The sequence below is a fragment of the Ctenopharyngodon idella genome, chromosome 3, assembly GCF_019924925.1.
Source record: "Ctenopharyngodon idella isolate HZGC_01 chromosome 3, HZGC01, whole genome shotgun sequence".
Taxonomy (NCBI): Eukaryota; Metazoa; Chordata; class Actinopteri; order Cypriniformes; family Xenocyprididae; genus Ctenopharyngodon; species Ctenopharyngodon idella.
Window position 1 is genome coordinate 3,583,509 of NC_067222.1, and position 21,542 is coordinate 3,605,050.

At 40.1% G+C, this 21,542-nt stretch overlaps 1 pseudogene; it reads left to right on the forward strand.

Moving 5' to 3' along the window:
* The first annotated feature begins 3,450 nt into the window (after positions 1 to 3,450).
* On the forward strand, positions 3,451 to 20,992 carry LOC127510162 (butyrophilin-like protein 9; annotated as a pseudogene).
* Positions 20,993 to 21,542: the final 550 nt, after the last annotated feature.

Genomic DNA, 21,542 nt, shown 5'->3' on the forward strand with positions numbered 1-21,542 from the left:
TACAAAAGTGATGTACAATTTCAAAGTGATTAGATAAAACACAAAATACAAGGAGAGAAAATAATACAATATAAAACACTATAAGATAGGGGGAAAGAGATAATACCATGTAAACAAGAGAAAGATAATAATAATAATAATAATAATAATAATAATAAAAACTTCTAATCCAAACCTAATGGTTCTTACAACATAGCAAAGGCCTCATCAAACAAATATGTCTTAAGACAAGTTTTAAACATGTTTACAGAGGTAGACCGACGACCTGATAGACATTGGTAAACCCTTTCACCACTCTGGAGCAGCAGCTGAGAAAGCGCAATCTCCTTTCATTTTTAACCGTGACGGAGGAATTTCAAGGAGTAGCTGATTTCGGGATTTGTGTCGGGAGCAACTAAAATTTATAAGCTCAGAAATATATTTTAGTGCATGTCATTTTTAGTTTAGATTATGTTAGTCCATGCAGGGCCATAAAAGTATACAAAAGTACCTTGTACTTTATTCTAAAATGAACTGGTAGCCAGTGTAAAAAGGCCAGAATAGGGGATATATGATCCCTCTTTCTTGTGTTTGTCTGCTGCATTTTGAACTCCCTGAAGACGTGACAGCGAAGACTGACTTAAACCCTGGTATACAAAGCATTGCAGTAATGAAGACGTGAAGAAATAAAAGCATGAATTACTTTCTCCAGATCATTGAAAGATAAGACAGATTTGAGTTTAGCGATATTTCGCAATTGAAAGAAACCATTCTTCACAACTGAATTGATTTGTCTGTCAAACTTTAACTCTGTGTAAGATAAAACCCAGATTCTTAACACATATGTATTCATATTGGATCACAGAGGACCTAGATTTGTTGCTATATTATTTGCTCAGCTTCTAGGGTCAAATAATCAATTCTGTCGTTTTCTCATAACTGGAGAAAGTTATTATTCATCCAGCATTTTACATATTTTAGACACTCAAAGAGTGATTTAACGGATGTATTATCTCCAGACTTTATGGGCAGATACATCTGAGTGTCATCAGCATAAAAGTGGTACAAAATGCTATAGCCTATTCCTTAAAAAGTAGAATCAAAATATAAATATAAATAAAAATATACAATGAAAATAGCACTGGTCCCAAAATGGAACCTTGAAGGACCCCACATGTGATAGAAGCTATTGATGAGGAAAAGTTTGCAACTTTAACAGAAACGGTTCTATTTTGAAGAGACAAACCAGTTCAGAGCAATTCCTTGGATCCCCAGGACTGTCTTAAAACGTTCAACTAAAATGAAATGATCAATCATATCAAATGCTGAGCTAGGATCTAGCAAAACTAAGGCAACACTGCTACCAGAGTCAGTCTTTACTAAAAGGTCATTAGCTATCCTAAGAAGAGCTGACTCTGTTCTATGACCTGATCTATAAACAGATTAGAATTGATTAATAACATCATTTTTAGTTAAAAATGAAGTTTGTGAGAAAAGCAATCCTGTTTATTCTTTTAAATCAAAATAAAACTGAACACCTCAATATTGCAATACATCTAAGTCAACACAACAGCCTCTTAAATGTCTACAAACACTCAAGCCTCAGTTAAGTGCTCAAAAGGGCATAAGTAAACCATTATCCTTCATAAAGATTTCTTCAGTATAATGGATAAATAAAATACTGTTGACTAAAATTAAATAGTCAAAGCCTACTTGCAATGGACGTGCTGGTTTTTAGCCCCATCACCCACTGCTGCCATGTGCTTATGTCATATGAATCACTTGTGATTCACAAATATATAGTATCTTCAATGCCCTGTAGATGGTAATATCTCTTCTTTTGTAGCAGAAATAAACTGCTGCTGAAAAAAGTTAGGTACCATGCAAAATGTAATGAGATATTGCATTACTCATACTCATTACAAATCTACTGGAGTAAAGAGTACATATACTTATTAAAAAAATGTTGTCAAGTAGAGAGTAAAATGACTAAGTATCAAAGATATTAGCAACAAGTAAGTAGCTACACAAAAAGCTACTTAAGCATAGTAACCAATTACATTTACTCAAATACTTTACACCACTGGATATTAAAATATCTACTTTATATCTGTATTAAAGGAAATTATTTCTATATTTAAATGGAAAAGGATTTCTACAGAAATCCATTAAATTTAAAATGGACAACAGAGCAAACATTGAATATATATTTCATTTTCATAACAGTATAAACAGGAAAATATGCCATATAAAAGATATGACACCAAATCGTCTCAGGTTGTGTATGCAACCATGATTCCCTGAGAAGGGGAACGAGACGCTGTGTCTTGGTGTTGACACTATGGGGAACAGCATCAGTGTGACCAGTGTCTGAGACACATGTAAATTCACACCAATATTTATTGGCAGATGATAGTCCATGTTGTCGTCCATGTCGGAGTAAAAAATGGCACATCCAATACACGTCATTAAAACTTTTGTCTGAAGGAGACATGCAGGCAAGCCTGAGGTATGGCATCGCGATGCAGATTTCTCATTCTCTTTCTTAGGCAACCATGGTTGTTGATGTTCCCTTTCGAAGTGGAACTTAAATGCTGTGTCTTGGTGTTGACGCTATGGGGAACCAGTACTCACCATGCCATGCTAAAGGGGTGTCTGCCACACTAAGTTGCGTAGGCCCCGGGGCCAGCTGTGTGCCAGTGCATCCGTGCCGAGGGTCCCCTCGGACAGGGAGTAAAACAACTGGCAGTGAGCGGATTCGTGGGAGGCAACAGGTCTACCTGTGCATCCCCGAATTGGCTCCAAATCAGCTAGACCTCCTGGGGGTGGAGTCTCCATTCGTGTGTTGGCCGCACAATTGAGCTCGCCCGGGATATAAATGGCGTGCAGCGACCTGAGTCGGCGCTGACTCCAGAGGAGGAGATGGTGGGCGAGTTGCGACATGAGAAAAGAGCGTAGACCACCCTGGTGGTTGATGTACGCTATGGTTGATGTGTTGTCCATCCGGACCAGTACATGCTTGTTGTGCAGCAACGGTCGAAACCGGCACAGGGCAAGGAGTACTGCTAGCAACTCGAGGCAGTTGATATGCCACTGTCGTTGGGGAGCCCGACGCAGTCCAGGAGCCCTGTCCAGGAGCCCGACGCAGCATGCCAACTGCAAACGACACCCCAGCGGATGCCATATGCCCCAGGAGCCTCTGAAAAGCTTCAGTGGAACCGTTGTTTTCTGCGAGAACGTATTCAGGCAGTTCAGCACCGACTGTGCATGCTCGCTGGTGAGACGCACAGTAACACTGACCAAGTCCGTCTCCACTCTGAGAAAAGAGGTGCTCTGCATTAGAAGAGTTTGCTCTTTTCCCAGTTGACCCGAAACCCCAGATGGCTGTGGTGCCTGAGCACCAGGTCCCTGTGTTCGCATGACTGATCTCGAGAGTGGGCCAGAATGGGTCAGTCCTCAAGATAGTTCAAGATGCGAATGCCCACCTCCCTGAGCGGGGTAAGGGCAGCTTCCGCGGCTTTGGAAAGACGCGGGTAGGCAGGGACAGCCTAATGTCGAGGACCTAGTACTGGTATGCTCGACCCTCGAAGCAGAGCGTAAAACGGTCTGTCGAGGTAAAAGGTTCCCAAGGTCCGTACGAGTGACACCAAAGGGACAACAGACGTAACCGCGGGGGGCAGCAAGGGTGCTTGGGCCTAACCTGGGAAGCACAGTGTCCCGAGGTAGAGGCAGTGAGTGTGGTGCACCTGGATTTATGGCTAGGGAGGTGTGAGGAAGCAGCGCGTCCTCTAATGCACACTCCCTGCCTGTGGCGAAAAACAGGGGCTGGGAAGGAGGAAGCAGAGCGTCGCTCACTGCCCACGCACAACCTATATGACCAGAGAGTCAGGAAACCGCTCTTTCTTGAGAATTTGGGCCCACTGGCCATTGAGCCAATGGCGTAACAGTAGTAAAATTCTCCACCTGGCCCTCCTCCGGGGGAAGGAGTGGTGCGTGCACCAGCTCCTGAGAAAGAGCCGTTCCCTGCAACTCCGGGTCACCCATCCCAGGGCCGCCTTGCTAACCATTTAGGTTTAGCAGTGACCTGGCGATGGGCTGCATCACCTTCCTGCAGAGCCGGGGCGGAGCACTGTTCGCAGGGGGATGTTCTTGGCGAGAAGCAGACTGGACCACAGTGGCAAAATGTCTGCTTCTGCACTGTCGGGAACTGCTCTGCAATCCCCGCCAGTGTCGCCAAAGAGATCACCTTGTGAGACGGGAGCGTCAAGAAAGCGCACTCACAGCACTCCGAGGGCCCGTGCTGCGACTTCTCTCACCCAGAGGGCAAGGTCAGTCAGCATGCGCGGGTCCTGCATCAACCCCGGCTCAGAACTACCCTCGTGCGTTGCCTTGGCCAGCAGGATGACCATAGCATGCAAGAAGGAGTCGGTCTGTCCAGCAGTACTGTGAGGCTTAACAGCTAGTGCTGCCATCACCTCACAGGCACTGGATGGGAGACACAGGTGATTCCACCAGGTGGCAGCACTCTGTGGACATAAATGCACCGCAGTTGCACAGTCCACCTGAGGAACCCCCATGAACCCCCTGACCGCCCCTGATGAGGGTAGTGAGAGAGGAAAAACTTTGAACAGATTTTGGCACTAATGTGTCTCCATACTGCCAAAGCTCTTCATGCACTTCCGGGAAGAAAGGCATGGGGGCGGGGCGAGGCGATCTTTCGCGTCGCGCTCCGAGCCCAGAACCAATCATCCAGCCACAATCGTTCAGAATGAGTCTCAGCGTGCGGCTGCCTGGGAAAGCATGGCTGTCAACTTTGAATCCGATTCAGCACGAGCAAACACCGCTGAAGCGGGAAGCTCAGCTTCATCTTCCTCTCCAGAGAACGATAGCCCTCTCACCGATGCAGCTATCGACATCTGATCCTCATCCGGAGCGCCAAATGACGCGCTGAGTTGCCGTGGCAACACGCGCTGTCAGCAGGCAGCTCACCAGCGCACGACACGCTGAGGCGGGGGTTTTCCCGGTGGAAGGCTCTCGCTGTAATCCTCCGTCTCCCAAAGTGTTGAACAGACCCCCGGCTGTGCTTTTACACACAAGCGGCGGCTGGGCAACAACGAAGGGGACTCAAACCTTTATGAGAAAGGAGAGTCACGACCTGCGTGTCGACGTCACCGCCGGAATGCACCATCACACCTGCAGAGAGATCCCTCGACGTGCTGCAAGCAAAATAGCAATTAAAATTGCTGTTTTCGGAGTGTTCTCCCGATAGCAATTACAAACCCGATTCCAAAAAAGTTGGGACACTGTACAAATTGTGAATAAAAAAGGAATGCAATAATTTACAAATCTCATAAACTTATATTTTATTCTCAATAGAATATAGATAACATATCAAATGTTGAAAGTGAGACATTTTGAAATGTCATGCCAAATATTGGCTCATTTTGGATTTCATGAGAGCTACACATTCCAAAAAAGTTGGGACAGGTAGCAATAAGAGGCCGGAAAAGATAAATGTACATATAAGGAACAGCTGGAGGACCAATTTGCAACTTATTAGGTCAATTGGCAACATGATTGAGTATAATAAGAACCTCTCAGAGTGGCAGTGTCTCTCAGAAGTCAAGATGGGCAGAGGATCACCAATTCCCCCAATGCTGCGGTGAAAAATAGTGGAGCAATATCAGAAAGGAGTTTCTCAGAGAAAAATTTTGAAGAAAATTTGAAGTTATCATCATCTACAGTGCATAATATCATCCAAAGATTCAGAGAATCTGGAACAATCTCTGTGCGTAAGGGTCAAGGCCGGAAAACCATACTGGATGCCCGTGATCTTCGGGCCCTTAGACGGCACTGCATCACATACAGGAATGCTACTGTAATGGAAATCACAACATGGGCTCAGGAATACTTCCAGAAAACATTGTCGGTAAACACAATCCACCGTGCCATTGGCCGTTGCCGGCTAAAACTCTATAGGTCAAAAAAGAAGCCATATCTCAACATGATCCAGAAGCGCAGGCGTTTTCTCTGGGCCAAGGCTCATTTAAAATGGACTGTGGCAAAGTGGAAAACTGTTCTGTGGTCAGACGAATCAAAATTTGAAGTTCTTTTTGGAAAACTGGGACGCCATGTCATCCGGACTAAAGAGGACAAGGACAACCCAAGTTGTTATCAGCGCTCAGTTCAGAAGCCTGCATCTCTGATGGTATAGCGCTGCATGAGTGCGTGTGGCATGGGCAGCTTACACATCTGGAAAGGCACCATCAATGCTGAAAGGTATATCCAAGTTCTAGAACAACATATGCTCCCATCCAGACGTCGTCTCTTTCAGGGAAGACCTTGCATTTTCCAACATGACAATGCCAGACCACATACTGCATCAATTACAACATCATGGCTGCGTAGAAGAAGGATCCGGGTACTGAAATGGCCAGCCTGCAGTCCAGATCTTTCACCCATAGAAAACATTTGGTGCATCATAAAGAGGAAGATGCGACAAAGAAGACCTAAGACAGTTGAGCAACTAGAAGCCTGTATTAGACAAGAATGGGACAACATTCCTATTCCTAAAGTTGTGCAACTTGTCTCCTCAGTCCCCAGATGTTTGCAGACTGTTATAAAAAGAAGAGGGGATGCCACACAGTGGTAAACATGGCCTTGTACCAACTTTTTTGAGATGTGTTGATGCCATGAAATTTAAAAATCAACCTATTTTTCCCTTAAAATGATACTTTTTCTCAGTTTAAACATTTGATATGTCATCTATGTTGTATTCTGAATAAAATATTGAAATTTGAAACTTCCACATCATTGCATTTCTTTTTTATTCACAGTTTGTACAGTGTCCCAACTTTTTTGGAATCGGGTTTGTAAAATTGCTGTTATTTGCTCAGAAATTTACTCTCAGTAGAGGTGAATTGGAAGAGCGATCACTGTACAACCGCTCGGCTCCTAAGCAAAAGTATGAATGAAGTGAGTAGGCCGGTCCTATTTATACTCGGATACCGGGGGTGGTCCGGCATGTAAATCTCACTGGCCAATTCCCATTGGCTCGTTTTGTACCACTTGGAGGTGATTGGGCTCCCAAGCGAGACCCCATTACGTCAGTATCGACGTAAAGTTGAACGTGACTGACTGAATGGGAACTTTAAAAAGGAAGTTCACCTTACTTTCATAAAGTTAATCTAACTGAACTTTATAAGTTCAAACAACATTAAATTTGTCAAGTTGAAAATACTTACTCTACATAAATACAACTTAACTGAGTCAGTGCAAAAAGATAACTCAAAAAGTTGAGTGAATGATTTTTTTTACAGTGTTGTTTTAAATTGTAATATTTCACAATATTACTGGTTTTGACTATTTAGATCAAATAAATGAAGCCTTATTGAACATAAACATAAAGAATCTTATTAATCCCAAACATCTGAATGGCAGTGTATATCTATCAAATATATAATATTTACAATATATTAAAATGAACAAGAATTTTAAATCAATTGTCCCAGAATTCAAAATATTAGTCCATGCTGGTTTATTTCAGTTGTTACAGGCAGTGATGTATTCAATAAATGACAACAGTTTAAAAGCATCCCAAGCCACAAAGGAAGAGCACAACAAACTGAAATTAATGTAGACGATAGTTGAACGTTGCTTGCTCTGCTGTGTAAAGTTACATGAAGTTGAATGCCTGTCGTGCAATCATGGATGACTGCACAAAATGTATATACTAATAAAAACATTATAAACTGCTATGAAAAAGGTAAACAAATATAGTTTAGGCAAAAGTCAGCGCAACACTGAAATTATCTTTATGAAATCCACTTAATGTGCTGAGATAATGTTAACTAAATTTCTCAGTTGGGGAAACTCATGAATATTATGCTCCACCTTCGGAAACCGAAAATCTCATAACACCAGGTTGCAAAACGAATGACACACAAAACCGACAAAATTTAGGTGAAATTTCCCAGATAGCAAGAACATTTGGGCTAAAGGTTCACAATATAAGTTTTGCCATGGCTTTACAATTGGAGGGAATTTTCTTTTGGCTCACTATTTGTATTGAGGTATATGGCCCAGATGACCACACACAACTGTGGATCATATGTGGCTTAGTTATGGCACACCATGGAATATGTTAACTTAAGGTTAACATTGGCTCATACTTGGAAAACACATGTAACCTGTGCAGCAGGTCTGTGGCAGTCCACTTCTCAGCCTATTCAACAATACTATTAATAGTACTGGGGGGCGTGACTTTGGCAGATTGATAATGCTCCGAACCACTGATTCGATAGGAGCACCAATAGGAGTTTAAGGAAAGATGCAAAGTAACCAATAGCATTGTTGAATAGGCTGAGAAGTGGACTGCCACAGACCTGCTGCACAAGTTACATGTGTTTTTCCAAGTATGAGCCAAATGTTAACCATAAGTCACGCCCCCCAGTGGTGAACCATTGAAATTTCGAAACACTTATGACATAACAAAGCCTCATTTACTGAAATCAGGTGACTTTGGGCAGTTTGATACATGCTCTAAACCACTGATTCAAAACAAAAGATTTGTAAAGCTTCGAAGCTTCATGAAGCAGTGTTTTGAATTCGTCCAACAAAAAACAGCAGTCCACTAGATAGTACGCACAAACTCTTTCCGTGCTCAAGGCCAAAGGAGTATAGGCTACTTTTATATAAATAAAACAATCTTGAACCTTGAAAGGCTCGCACGCTTAACTGTGCACGAGATGGAGCGGGACACAGAAAATTAAGTAAGGCCTATACCCGGGCCTTGAGACAACTTTTATTTTCTCTCACACACAGCACAGAGAAACAACTTTCTAATAAAGCGACCAAACTGCCTGTCAAGTGATAGACGAAACTGACAATGACTTTTTATCTTTTTTAAACTGAAATGAAAGGCAATGTGGATAAACATTCATAGCCACGATGTACAGAACACCACACAAAAATATAGAAGAAAATGAAGAACATTTTGGATTAATAAACCTAAAAAAATATATAAATAACTGCAGAAAGGCAACACTGCAGATAGGTATGCATTTCACATGTCGGCAAATCAAATTAAATTGGCTAAATGGCCTGTGCGAGCAAGCTTTAACTAATCTACAGCACAACATCGATGCACCGAAAAACAATAATAAAAAAATAATTTACAGTATTGAATTAGAGAAGAATATAGCCTACCGTTCTAATAAATAAAAATAATGAAGAAAAAAATTAAAGTCATAATCAAGTCACAAGCTTGCAAAATGCCTAAAGTGCAGGGGTATATTCAAAACACATTAACACACAAATAGTTAAATTAGATAACCCAGAGTGATCAATAAATAAATTAAAAGTTAAAGAAATTATTAAAATAACGTAAGTATAGCCAGAATTGTCAACTTTGTCTTTTTAACTGCAGAGATAATAAACACTAAACTGGAGTGGCAGTCTTTTTAGCTAAACATTCACAGCATCCAAAAATCAAATTAGAACCAGCTGAAATGTTTTGAAATCACTTGTAGGCCTACCCTACCTGATTGAGAGAGAAAAATCCAATCTTTCACGCGATCTGCCTGTGTCCGTTTGAGTCTTTTCAAATAGTGCGCTAGTGTTTGGCGTTGTTGAGTGGAAGGACATGAGCTGTTGGCATAACTTGCATCTTATTTTTTTGGATCATCTTTTACCATTTCAAAGTGCACCCAATTCTACACTTTAGATTTTCTTATCCCAGACATTGTTAAAATTTAATCCCTGCCGCCAAGATGCCCTCTGTCGGTCACGGATCATAGAAAGTGAAACTTAAATCTGTCACAGGGGTGGTTGGATTTATTCACGCACATTAAACATATTTATTAAAAGCTGCTTTCTTTTTACATTTTTATTTACAGCATTATCATAATAGGCTATTAACCTATTGGGAGAGAACCGGTACGTCTATGTAAAATCAGATATTGAGCACCCCCATATCTCGTCTCATAACACCTCTGCGAAGATTCGACTGTGAGATTGGTAGTCGAATCAGGCTCCTCCTATCGAAGCATCGAATCGTCGACTATTTAGGGTCACCCCTAGCTATTTCCTTCTCTGCTCTCATTTTACAACCTGATACCTAAACACTACAGCAACTACAGTTGCAAGAAAAAGTATGTGAACCACTTGCAGAATCTGTGAAAATGTGAATAATTTTAACAAAATAAGAGAGATCATACAAAATGCATGTTATTTTTTAATTAGTAGTGTCCCTGAGTAAGATATTTTACATAAAAGATGTGTACATATAATCAACAAGACAAAAAAAATAGCTGAATTTATTAAAATAACCCCGTTCAAAAGTTTGTGAACCATTGATTCTTAATACTGTGTGTGATTACTTGGATGATCTACAACTGTTTTTTTGTTTTGTGATGGTTGTTCATGAGTCCCTTGTTTGTTCTGAGCAGTTAAACTGAGCTCTGTTCTTCAGAAAAATCCTCCAGGTCCTGCAGATTCTTCAGTTTTAAAGGATTTTTTGCATATTTGAACCCTTTACAGAAGTGACTGAATGATTTTGAGATCCATCTTTTCACACTGAGGACAACTGAGGGACTCAAACACAACTATTAAAAAAGGTTCAAACATTCACTGATGCTCCAGAAGGAAACACGATGCATTAAGAGTCAGGGGGTGAAAACTTTTGAACAGGATGAAGATGTACAAATTTTTCTTATTTCGTTTAAATATCAGTTTTTTTCATTTAGTATTGCCCTTCGGAAGCAACAGAAGATACTTACATGTTTCACAGAAGACAAATTAAGTACAATTTACCTTGATCTTCAAATTCAAAAAGTTTTCACCCCCGGCTCTTAATGCACCTGTGCAATAATCATGCTGTCTAATCAGCATCTTGATATGCCACACCTGTGAGATGGATGGATTATCTCGGCAAAGGAGAAGTGCTCACTAACACAGATTTAGACAGATTTGTGAACAATATTTGAGAGAAATAGGCCTTTTCTGTACATAGAAAAAGTCTTAGATCTTTGAGTTCAGCTCATGAAAAATGGGGGCAAAAACAAAAGTGTTGTGTTTATAATTTTGTTCAGTGCATAACAGCCTCAACTCTTCTGGGAAGGCTTTCCACAAGGTTTAGTGTGTTTATGGGAATTTTTGACCATTCTTCTAGAAGCGCATTTGTGAGGTCAGGCAGTGATGTTGGACGAGAAGGCCTGGCATGCAGTCTCAGCACTAATTCATCCCAAAGGTGTTCTATCGGGTTGAGGTCAGGACTCTGTGCAGGCCAGTCAAGTTTCTCCACACCAAACTCGCTCATCCATGTCTTTATGGACCTTGCTTTGTGCACAGGTGCGCAGTCATGTTGGAACAGGTAGGGGCCATCCCCAAACTGTTCCCACAAAGTTGGGAGCATGAAATTATCCAAAATGTCTTGGTATGCTGAAGCATTAAGAGTTCCTTTCACTGGAACTAAGGGGCCAAGCCCAACCCCTGAAAAACAACCCCACACCATAATCCTCCCTCCACCAAACTTTACACTTGGCACAATGCAGTCAGGCAAGTACCGTTCTCCTGGCAACCGCCAAACCCAGACTCGTCCATTGGATTGCCAGACAGAGAAGTGTGATTCGTCACTCCAGAGAACACGTCTCCACTGCTCTAGAGTCCAGTGGAAGTATGCTTTACACCACTGCATCCGACGCTTTGCATTGCACTTGGTGATGTAAGGCTTGGATGCAGCTGCTCGGCCATGGAAACCCGTTCCATGATACTCTCTACGCACTGTTCTTGAGCTAATCTGATATGCCACATGAAGTTTCGAGGTCTGTAGCTATTGACTCTGCAGAAAGTTGGCGACTTCTGCACACTGTGCGCCTCAGCATGCGCTGACCCCGCTCTGTGATTTTACGTGGCCTACCACTTCATGGTTGAGGTGCTGTTGTTCCCAATTGCTTCCACTTTGTTATGATACCACTAACAGTTGATGTGGAATATTTAGTAGTGAGGAAATTTCATGAATGGACTTATTGCACAGGTGGCAACCTATCACGGTACCACATTTGAATTCACTGAGCTCCTGAGAGCGACCCATTCTTTCACAAATGTTTGTAGAAGCAGTCTGCATGTCTAGGTGCTTGATTTTATACACCTGTGGCCATGGAAGTGATTGGAACACCTGAATTCAATGATTTGGAGGGGTGTCCCAATACTTTTGGCAATATAGTGTATCTATTGTCTGAGTTACATTGCTAATGTGTTACTACTTTGGCATATTATATCTCTGTCCCATGGTTATGTCGATCAATGCAATTTGAGAGTTAATCCTACATTACATCACTTCCTCCGCAGCGTGCAACCGACTGTCGGTCCTCACAGAAGCATAAACACTTATTAATGAAAACATATGGCCGCGAGAGAGTGCAAACCATTCACTCATCTCAGTCCATAGCAATCTCAAAAAGCACCACTACATAATGAGCTGTCCCCACTGCGTGAGTCTCCTATTTACACATGTTGTTAAGTAAATACCTCAGCGTTTTGAGCAGTGAGTGATTCTGACTGATAATAATAAACACCTCTGATGGCCACCGCTCAGGAACAACAAACATGTCCTGATCGGCCACACCGCCCACTGCTGCAAAACACACCGCATACAGAAACACCTGATGTTACCCAGTGCAAACACAGATACCCCGTGGAGCATTTGCCAAAATGAAATATTACAGCATTAACCGTGGTGCTCTTGCTGTCGTTTGAGAAATACATGGAAACTGCCTTGGCACACTCTAGGTAAATTGAAATGATAAATATCATTCTATGTGCAATAATCAGCAAGAAATCTACTAATAAGATGACGATAAAGTATCCAACATTTGCATAAATAGCTGTTCGTCCTGTATGAAATAGTATATGCCCAATGTAATTCTGCTGAATACAGCGGCTTGCATACTTTGTATGTAAATGAATACATTGTTTGCATTTTAATTCATGATAATGTTCACATTGCATGATCAACTCATTAGCCAACACATAACTCATTTCACTCAAATTAGCAAACACATACACAGTGTCTACTTAACCGCAATGTCTGTTAGCATTCTATTGCTGCTGATATTACTGCATTGCAATCAGTGTTAATTTTGGCAGCCATTTTTTATTTAGTCTTAGTCTTCATCTTCGAACGAAAATGGGTCACACTTTAATATAGGGAACATGTATTCACTATTAACCATGACTTTTCCCTCAATTAACTCCTAATTTACTGCTTATTAATAGTTAGAAGGTAGTATTAAGGTAGAAGGTAGGATTAAGGATTAATTTGCATGCTAATAAGCAACTAGTTAAAAGACCCTAAAATAAAGTGTTACCTGAAAATGCTTATTAGTCTTAGTCACATTTTTGTCTTTCATATTTTAGTCTAGTTTTAGTCAGCGAAAAGTCATTTCATTTTTGTCAACTTTTAGTCATTACTTTTAGTCAATCTGCAGTTATCAACATTATTTTGGTAGCTATTTTATATATAGTCTTTAGACAAAAGTCATTAGGCTATAATCTCTTCTCTTTAGACCAATTCAATTAAGCTTATGAGAAATTTGAATCAAGTTAACAGGCTGTATTGACACTGCACTCTTAGCAGTAGCACTTGTGCAAATCTACATATCCCTTTTCAGTGGTTCTCAGACATTTTAGAGTGTTGTACCCCCTGAGGGATATAACATCCTTCTGCGCACACTCTCTTTTCCACTTACTGCAGTTACACCTTTTCCATTGAGGGACAATATTTGCCCTCTTAAATTGATTTTTCCAGTGCATTTTTTACGTTTATAAAATAAATAGCGCTTCAAATAAAAAAAAAAAACAAAAGTGCAATAACTTCAATGACGATAAAAACTAAGTGATACTTTAAATATTAAACTAAAACCACCAGTAGGTGGCGGTAAGTCACTGTCTTTATGAGTGAATAATTGAGTCATTCATTCTTTCAGTATCAAAGCAAGCGGCTGTATTTATGAATGGGTCATTGAATCATTGACGATTTGTTCAAAGCCGCAGATTCGTTCACGAAACACAGCTTCGTGCTGTTCGATATGTCGCGCCCTGTCTCCCTGTTTCAGTTGTAATTATGTCAACACATTGAATAATGCTGCACATTCCAAAACACTTCAGCGGGCCTTTAAAGAGTTCGGCAAAGCTTGTCTCTGTATCCTTACGGCAACTTCCTGCTTGCTGCTGCATAACGCAACATTGCATATTCGCTAGCTGCTAATATGCTTAGTAATTCACACCTAAGCATTAAGACAGGACTGTTGACATGACATAAGGAATTGATAGAGCAGACGCATAGTGATATAGCATAAAAACCTGTGCGCTTACAGATGTTGAATTTCAGAGGATTTCTGGAAGCATGCTGCACTGCTAAGGCAAATGCTACCAATGGCTACTGAATACAGCAGGAACCAATCAGCTGTGTCCTACAGATAATGATGTGATTACGAGCAGGTTGAGTTAAAGGACACTGTTATGAGCGAGCAGTTGTCTGCAAGAGATCGGAGTTAAATTGATGTTTCTTGTTTTAATATTTTTGTTTAATTTGGTTCACTATAAGATTTTTTTTGGTGGATTCAAATGAAATAAGTTCACAGTAATATGCTCACATTACTAGCACACTATAAATATTAGTTTATGAACTTAAATGGCAATTGGCCAGTTTAAGGCAGTTGGTTTCTGCAAATGAAATGATTTAACTCAAGTTTTAGTTTAGTGCAACTGTGCTGCCAATATTTTACCATTAATTTAAGGTACAATTTTTTACAGTAAAAAAAAAAAAAAAAAAAAAAATCCCCCCAAAAAAACAGTACTTTGCTGGTCAAGCTGCTGCCAGTTAATTACTGCAAATTTACAGTGAAACGTTTTACAGTGTGTATCTTCTTTTAAACACAACATTACTTGAGAAAGCCTCAATTTAGTCCTGGAGTAGCTCTAGTCTTCCTCTAAGAAATCAGCTTATTAAACTCTAGACAAGACTAAGACTAGGGCTGTTAAAAACCATAACAGAGAAAGCAGATTTCTGTTAACCTGGTTTAAAAGGGTTAGGCCTTTAAGACATTTAAGTATCTTTTGTAAACATGCCTTAGAAAAAAAAAAAAAAACATTACTGGTGTGCATCTTGAGACAAAACTATGGCACTAACATATTTTAAGACATATCAGTGCAAGGTTCTTTCAGTTAATGTCTTACTGAATCCTGGTAAAAAAAAAAAAAAAAAAAAAATATTGGACGCAGAAAGATCCAGTCTTGTCTTAAAAATCAAAGGTTCATTCAGCAACCAAAAAAATGGAATGAAAATTTTCAGTCCTTTGAATATGAAAAAAACTCTTCATGAAATCATGAAACAATGATGTTGATAAAAAGAAAAATCCAAGCACTTAGGGTCCATTAAAATAAGAGATTTACCCATCCCAAGGTTTTCAACAGTCCTAAGTAAAACACAACTGATCGCCCTCCAACTTACACTGAACAAAATTATAAACGCAACACTTTTGTTTTTGCCCCCATTTTTCATGAGCTGAACTCAAAGATCTAAGACTTTTTCTATGTACACAAAAGGCCTATTTCTCTCAAATATTGTTCACAAATCTGTCTAAATCTGTGTTAGTGAGCACTTCACCTTTGCCGAAATAACCCATCCACCTCACAGGTGTGGCATATCAAGATGCTGATTAGACAACCTGATTATTGCACAGGTGTGCCTTAGACTGGCCACAATAAAAGGCCACTCTAAAATGTGCAGTTTTACTGTATTGGGGGGTCCGGGGGGGGGTCCGAAAACCAGTCACTATCTGGTGTGACCACCATTTGCCTTACGCAGTGCAACACATCTCCTTCGCATAGAGTTGATCAGGTTGTTGATTGTGGCTTGTGGAATGTTGGTCCACTCCTTTTCAATGGCTGTGCGAAGTTGCTGGATATTGGCAGGAACTGTCGTATACGCAGATCCAGAGCATCCCAAACATGCTCAATGGGTGACATGTCCGGTGAGTATGCTGGCCATGCAAGAACTGGGATGTTTTCGGCTTCCAGGAATTGTGTGCACATCCTTGCAACATGAGGCCATGCATTATCATGCTGCAACATGAGGTGATGGCCGTGGATGAATGGCACAACAATGGGCCTCAGTATCTCGTAACGGTATCTCTGTGCATTCAAAATGCCATCAATAAAATGCACCTGTGTTCGTTGTCCATAACATACGCCTGCCCATACCATAACCCCACTGCCACCATGGGCCACTCGATCCACAACATTGACATCAGCAAACCGCTCACCCACACGACGCCATACACGCTGTCTGCCATCTGCCTGTACAGTGAAAATCGGGATTGATCCGTGAAGAGAACACCTCTTCGAAATGCCAGATGCCATTGAATGTGAGCATTTGCCCACTCAAGTTGGTTACGACAACGAACTACAATCAGGTCGAGACCCCAATGAGGACAACGAGCATGCAGATGAGCTTCCCTGAGATGGTTTCTGACAGTTTGTGCAGAAATTCTTTGGTTATGCAAACCGATTGTTGCAGCAGCTGGCCGGGTGGCTGGTCTCAGACGATCTTGGAGGTGAAGATGCTGGATGTGGAGGTCCTGGGCTGGTGTGGTTGCACGTGGTCTGCGGTTGTGAGGCCGGTTGGATGTACTGCCAAATTCTCTGAAACGCCTTTGGAGACGGCTTATGGTAGAGAAATTAACATTCAATTCACAGGCAACAGCTCTGGTGGACATTCCAGCAGTCAGCATGCCAATTGCATGCTCCCTCAAAACTTGCGACATCTGTGGCATTGTGCTGTGTGATAAAACTGCACATTTTAGAGTGGCCTTTTATTGTGGCCAGCCTAAGGTTTGTGAACAATATTTGAGAGTAATAGGCCTTTTGTGTACATAGAACAAGTCTTAGATCTTTGAGTTCAGCTCATGAAAAATGGGGGCAAAAACAAAAGTGTTGCGTTTATAATTTTGTTCACCGTACATTCATAGGTCCATCAAGAAGTCTTTGTAAAAAAAATGCAGCCGGAAAGCTGCAATCCTGTTCTGGAGATGAACCAATCCTTGGCCCCCTTCTTCCTTGGGTAAAAATAAAATGCTCTGTGGAATCCAATGAAGTTTGTCCCAAAAAAAGTCAACAAAAACCGCTTGAATCTTAGGCATCAATTTCACAGGAGGATCAATACAAACCAGTCTGTGCCATAAGACTGAAGTGACCAAATTATTTACAATAAGTGTTCTTCCCCTATAAGACAGGTTGGGTAGAATCCACTTCCATTTGTCTAAACAACCTTTAACTTTTTGCAATAAACCATCCCAATTTTTTTGTAAAATATTATCATCTCCTAAAAAACTCCAAGGTATTTCAACCCCACCTATTTCAACACAAACCTTCAGGAAGACTTGGTTTCCCTTCATTCCAATCCCCTAATAAAAACGCTTCACTTTTTTTCCAATTTACTGAAGACCATTTTCCAAATTCTTCTATCAGTCTAGATAAAACATGTATGTCACTTTGTTTATTAATCATAATAAGGTCATTGGCATAAGCTGATAAACAAAAATTAACATCACAAAGTGGTACCCTAAAACCATCTAAATTATTCCTGATTATTTGTAGATGTGGTTCAATAACCAGAGAATATAACATTCCTGATAATGAACATTCTTGTCTAATACCTCTACTGACCTTGAATGGAGCACATAAGCCACCATTAATCTTAACACTCTCAATGTCACTAAAAAGAATTTTAATCATGTTTAAAAACTTTTCATTAAAACCAAAAGCTTTCTCTTGGTCTATAGAGACAACAAACCACAATTGATATTAAATAATTTGGAAACCTGTATAATATCTCTAATTAAAGAAATGTTGTCAAAGATTGACCTGATAACAAAGTACCATCCTCAGAACGCAGAGCATGAATTAAACGTTTTTGTCCATTCTTCTTCTCATGACCAAAGAAATACTTGGAAGGTGCATCCATCTGATCAATATTTAAAAAATGAGCACAAACTAATGCTCCTTGTGCTTTATGCTCTAACAGCTCTTTAAGTTCAGCTATTTTTCTTAAAAAGGGTTTCCATGAAAATTACTATCACTTGAGGTTTGAGCCAACTTTTGTAAATCCATCAATTGTTTTTCAAGCATTTCTAAAGAATGATTCATTTCTTTTGTGACATTTCGAGTATACTGTTGCGTAAACTGTTTTATCTGCACCTTGCCATAATCCCACCATTGTTGTATAGATTTAAAGAAGATTGTTTCTCCTTAAAAACATTCCAAAAATTTAAATGATTCAATAAATCATTTATAATTTATAAGACTTGTATTAAAAATGCCACTATGCACTTTTGGGTTTCACTGAATTTAAAATAAATTTACACCTGACCATATTATGAACAGTAGAAGACAAAGGTGTGATAAAACATTTGTTAAACACATTCAAATGATGTTTAAAAACATAAAATCTGTTGAACCTAGCCAATGATATATAATTATCACGTACATGAGCCCATGTATATTGCTTCTCATTACCATTCATAACTCTCCAAATATCACATAAATCATATTTCTCAATCAAATTAATTAAACGTTTGTGTGAAGCCATATGAGGTTCAACATGATTCCTGTCTTTATTCAGTTCAGTACAGTACAATTAAAATCACCAACCACAAATAAAAAAAATCTTCAGTACAACAATTTTAGCGTTGAACAAAGAGTATCTAAAAACAGTAACCTTTCTATAGGTGCAGTTGGAGTGTAAACACAAATAAAAACAAACACAATTTTCATAAACAGCTCTGACTTAACATTCTACCATTCACAATTTCATCAACATCATACGAGACTGGTTTAAAATTCTTACTAAATAAAACAGCAACTCCACCACTCACATTTGAATAATGACTTAATACAGATACACCACTAAATTCCTTCATCCAGTCAACCACATTATCCATACCACTGAGTTTCTTGTAAAAAAGGCTATGTTTTTCTGTTCTATTTATTCAAAAATCCGTGAAAACTAATAACAAATCAGGCAATAAACAATCAAAAGGATAAGCAGAAAGAAGAAAAAAAAAAAAAAAAAACTTCACTTACACAACTCTGCACCTCGCTCATGCTGCTCCACGCCGCTTTGTAATTTATTTATTAGGTTATTAAAAATATAAAATGACCTTAACAAATACTTCTAGAAGTACAACATTTTGAGATGCAAATAATAAATTTACAATCACCTTAAACTGGCCTATGACATTGTAGTGATGGGTCAACAGCGTGTGGATCCATAAGCAGCTTTATTAAACACAGCAGCAGTACAGAAAAGGGCAGAGCAATACCGTAGTCAGGGACAGGCAGGGGTCGAGGCAGGCAGCGAGAATCAGAGACGGGTCACAGGCAGAGATCAAGACAGGCAGCAAACAATCACAGTCCAAGGTACAGGCAAAGTTCAGGGCAGGCGGCAGAGGTTCACAGATAACAAACGGTCCGGGTAATAACAAGATATCAGTCCACAGAACTAACGCTCAAAAATGACTACCGTAGCAAATCAAGACTTCGCAAAGATGTGGTGTGCGTGTGTGTCTTAAATAGTGTGTGTGTGATGTGGTGCAGGTGAAAGTGCAATCAGTCCCAGGAATGAGGGCCTATGGGAAATGGAGTCCGAATGGCAAAGAGTCAATATTCCGGAGATGGCTCCCTCCGGCGGTCCGGAGGATGAGCCGTGGGAGCCATATTCACGACAGACATGCTGTCACATGCAGTTTATATAAATTTAAATGATCTCATGGATGTGGCTGTTGCGGTTCATGGTCATAGTGGCACCAGCTGGCTGCAGTAAATGTGGCGTATTCAAATGACTTTGACATACTGTTTTTACATGTACCCGCTTTTAATGCATATTGCCCTTTGTGCACAGTTGCCCTGAGGCTACCGGGGTGGCAGTGGTGCCGGGGCTTGGGCCTGTCATTGCTGCTTGCTGCTATATTTTAAAGTTTGTAATTTCACTTGTTTTACTCAATATAGTGAAGTTTCAGCTATAAAAATCATTTGAATGCAGTGTAAAGTTTAATTGTATATTAAGAAATATCCTTGTTTTAGTAGACTCAATTGAAATAAGGTCAGAGTATTCATAACTATTTTTTTTTAAACAACTGAATTGAGGTAATCAGTTTCCTCAAATGAAATGAGTTAGCTTAACTTGTTGGGTTTTACAATGTACATAAAATTGATTTTAGGGTTGATTGTGAAAGTTCCTCTGGTCCTCGGTTGTTCTTCTGGGAGCTTCAGTGGTTTTGCCCTGTTATGTTGATGAACTCTTACTAATGGGAGGTCTAGAGGTGAAATGGAGAAGAACAGACTCAGAGACTCTGATTCATCTCTATCAAGATGGTGAGAGTCAACCAGAAGCCTGCAGGATTATCATCATTTTTTTACTGATCAGTTTCAACATGGAAACTTCTCCCTCTGTCTGGACAATCTGAGAGATGAAAATGAGGGAAACTGCATATGTAAAATGTACAGTCAGCAGGATTCTGGAGAAACTGTGGTTGAAATTTGTTAGTGAGGGAGAACCACTTGAATTCTGGTGAAAACTGAAATCAAATTACATTTTATATATTTTCTGTTATGGAATTAACAATTCTTATTCTTTCAGAGTGTTTGCTAGTATCAGGATCAGATGAGTCCATATCAGCGTCCGTGGGTGAAGACGTCACTCTGAACTGCTCTGTAGACTCTCACATCCCACCTGAAGACATTGAAGAGGTTTCATGGAAAAAAACAGATGAAGATGAAGATATTCTGGTTCTGCTCTACCAAAGCAATGAGGCTTTAGTAGATTCATCAGATGAGCGATACAAAGACAGAAGTTGAGTTCTTCACTGATGAAATCCCCAAAGGAAACTTCTCTCTCAGACTGAAGAGTGTCAGAACTGAGTACAAAGGAGTTTACATGTGTCAGCCAACATAACTGTAGTACTGGAGCAACTGGGTGAGTAACAGATAAATAAAAAAAAATAAAATTAAATCTCACATTTAAATAGATAAGTTGGCAAGAGAGAGATGAGTTCTCTATGGTAAAATGAAGAGAAATTTCCAATGCTTTCAGTTTTTTTTTGTTTTGTTTGTTTGTTTGTTTTTTGTTCACTTAAAGGCACACTATGTAATTTTTGCCACTAGAGGTCGCTTATTCAAAACAAAAGCTTAGCTTGATAATGCCATGCCATGAGCATGGAATCATGGGAGATGTCGTCTTCACCTCCACAGCCAGCCGATGAAAGCAATCCAACGGGACTCAGCAGAAATCATTTTCATGGATGAGCTAATGTATTAGTTTTATTAACGTTATACGTATGAAGCAGGGTGGGGCTGAAAGCCCGGGACATTTTACATTGCTGTTTTTATTATGCTTATATGCTGCCGTTGGCCGCTGCCGCTCCTTTTTATTTTATTGTTTCACAAGTTCGCCTGCCCATTCAGTCTGAATGGTTAATGGTAAAACAAACTTGGCTTGCTGTCCT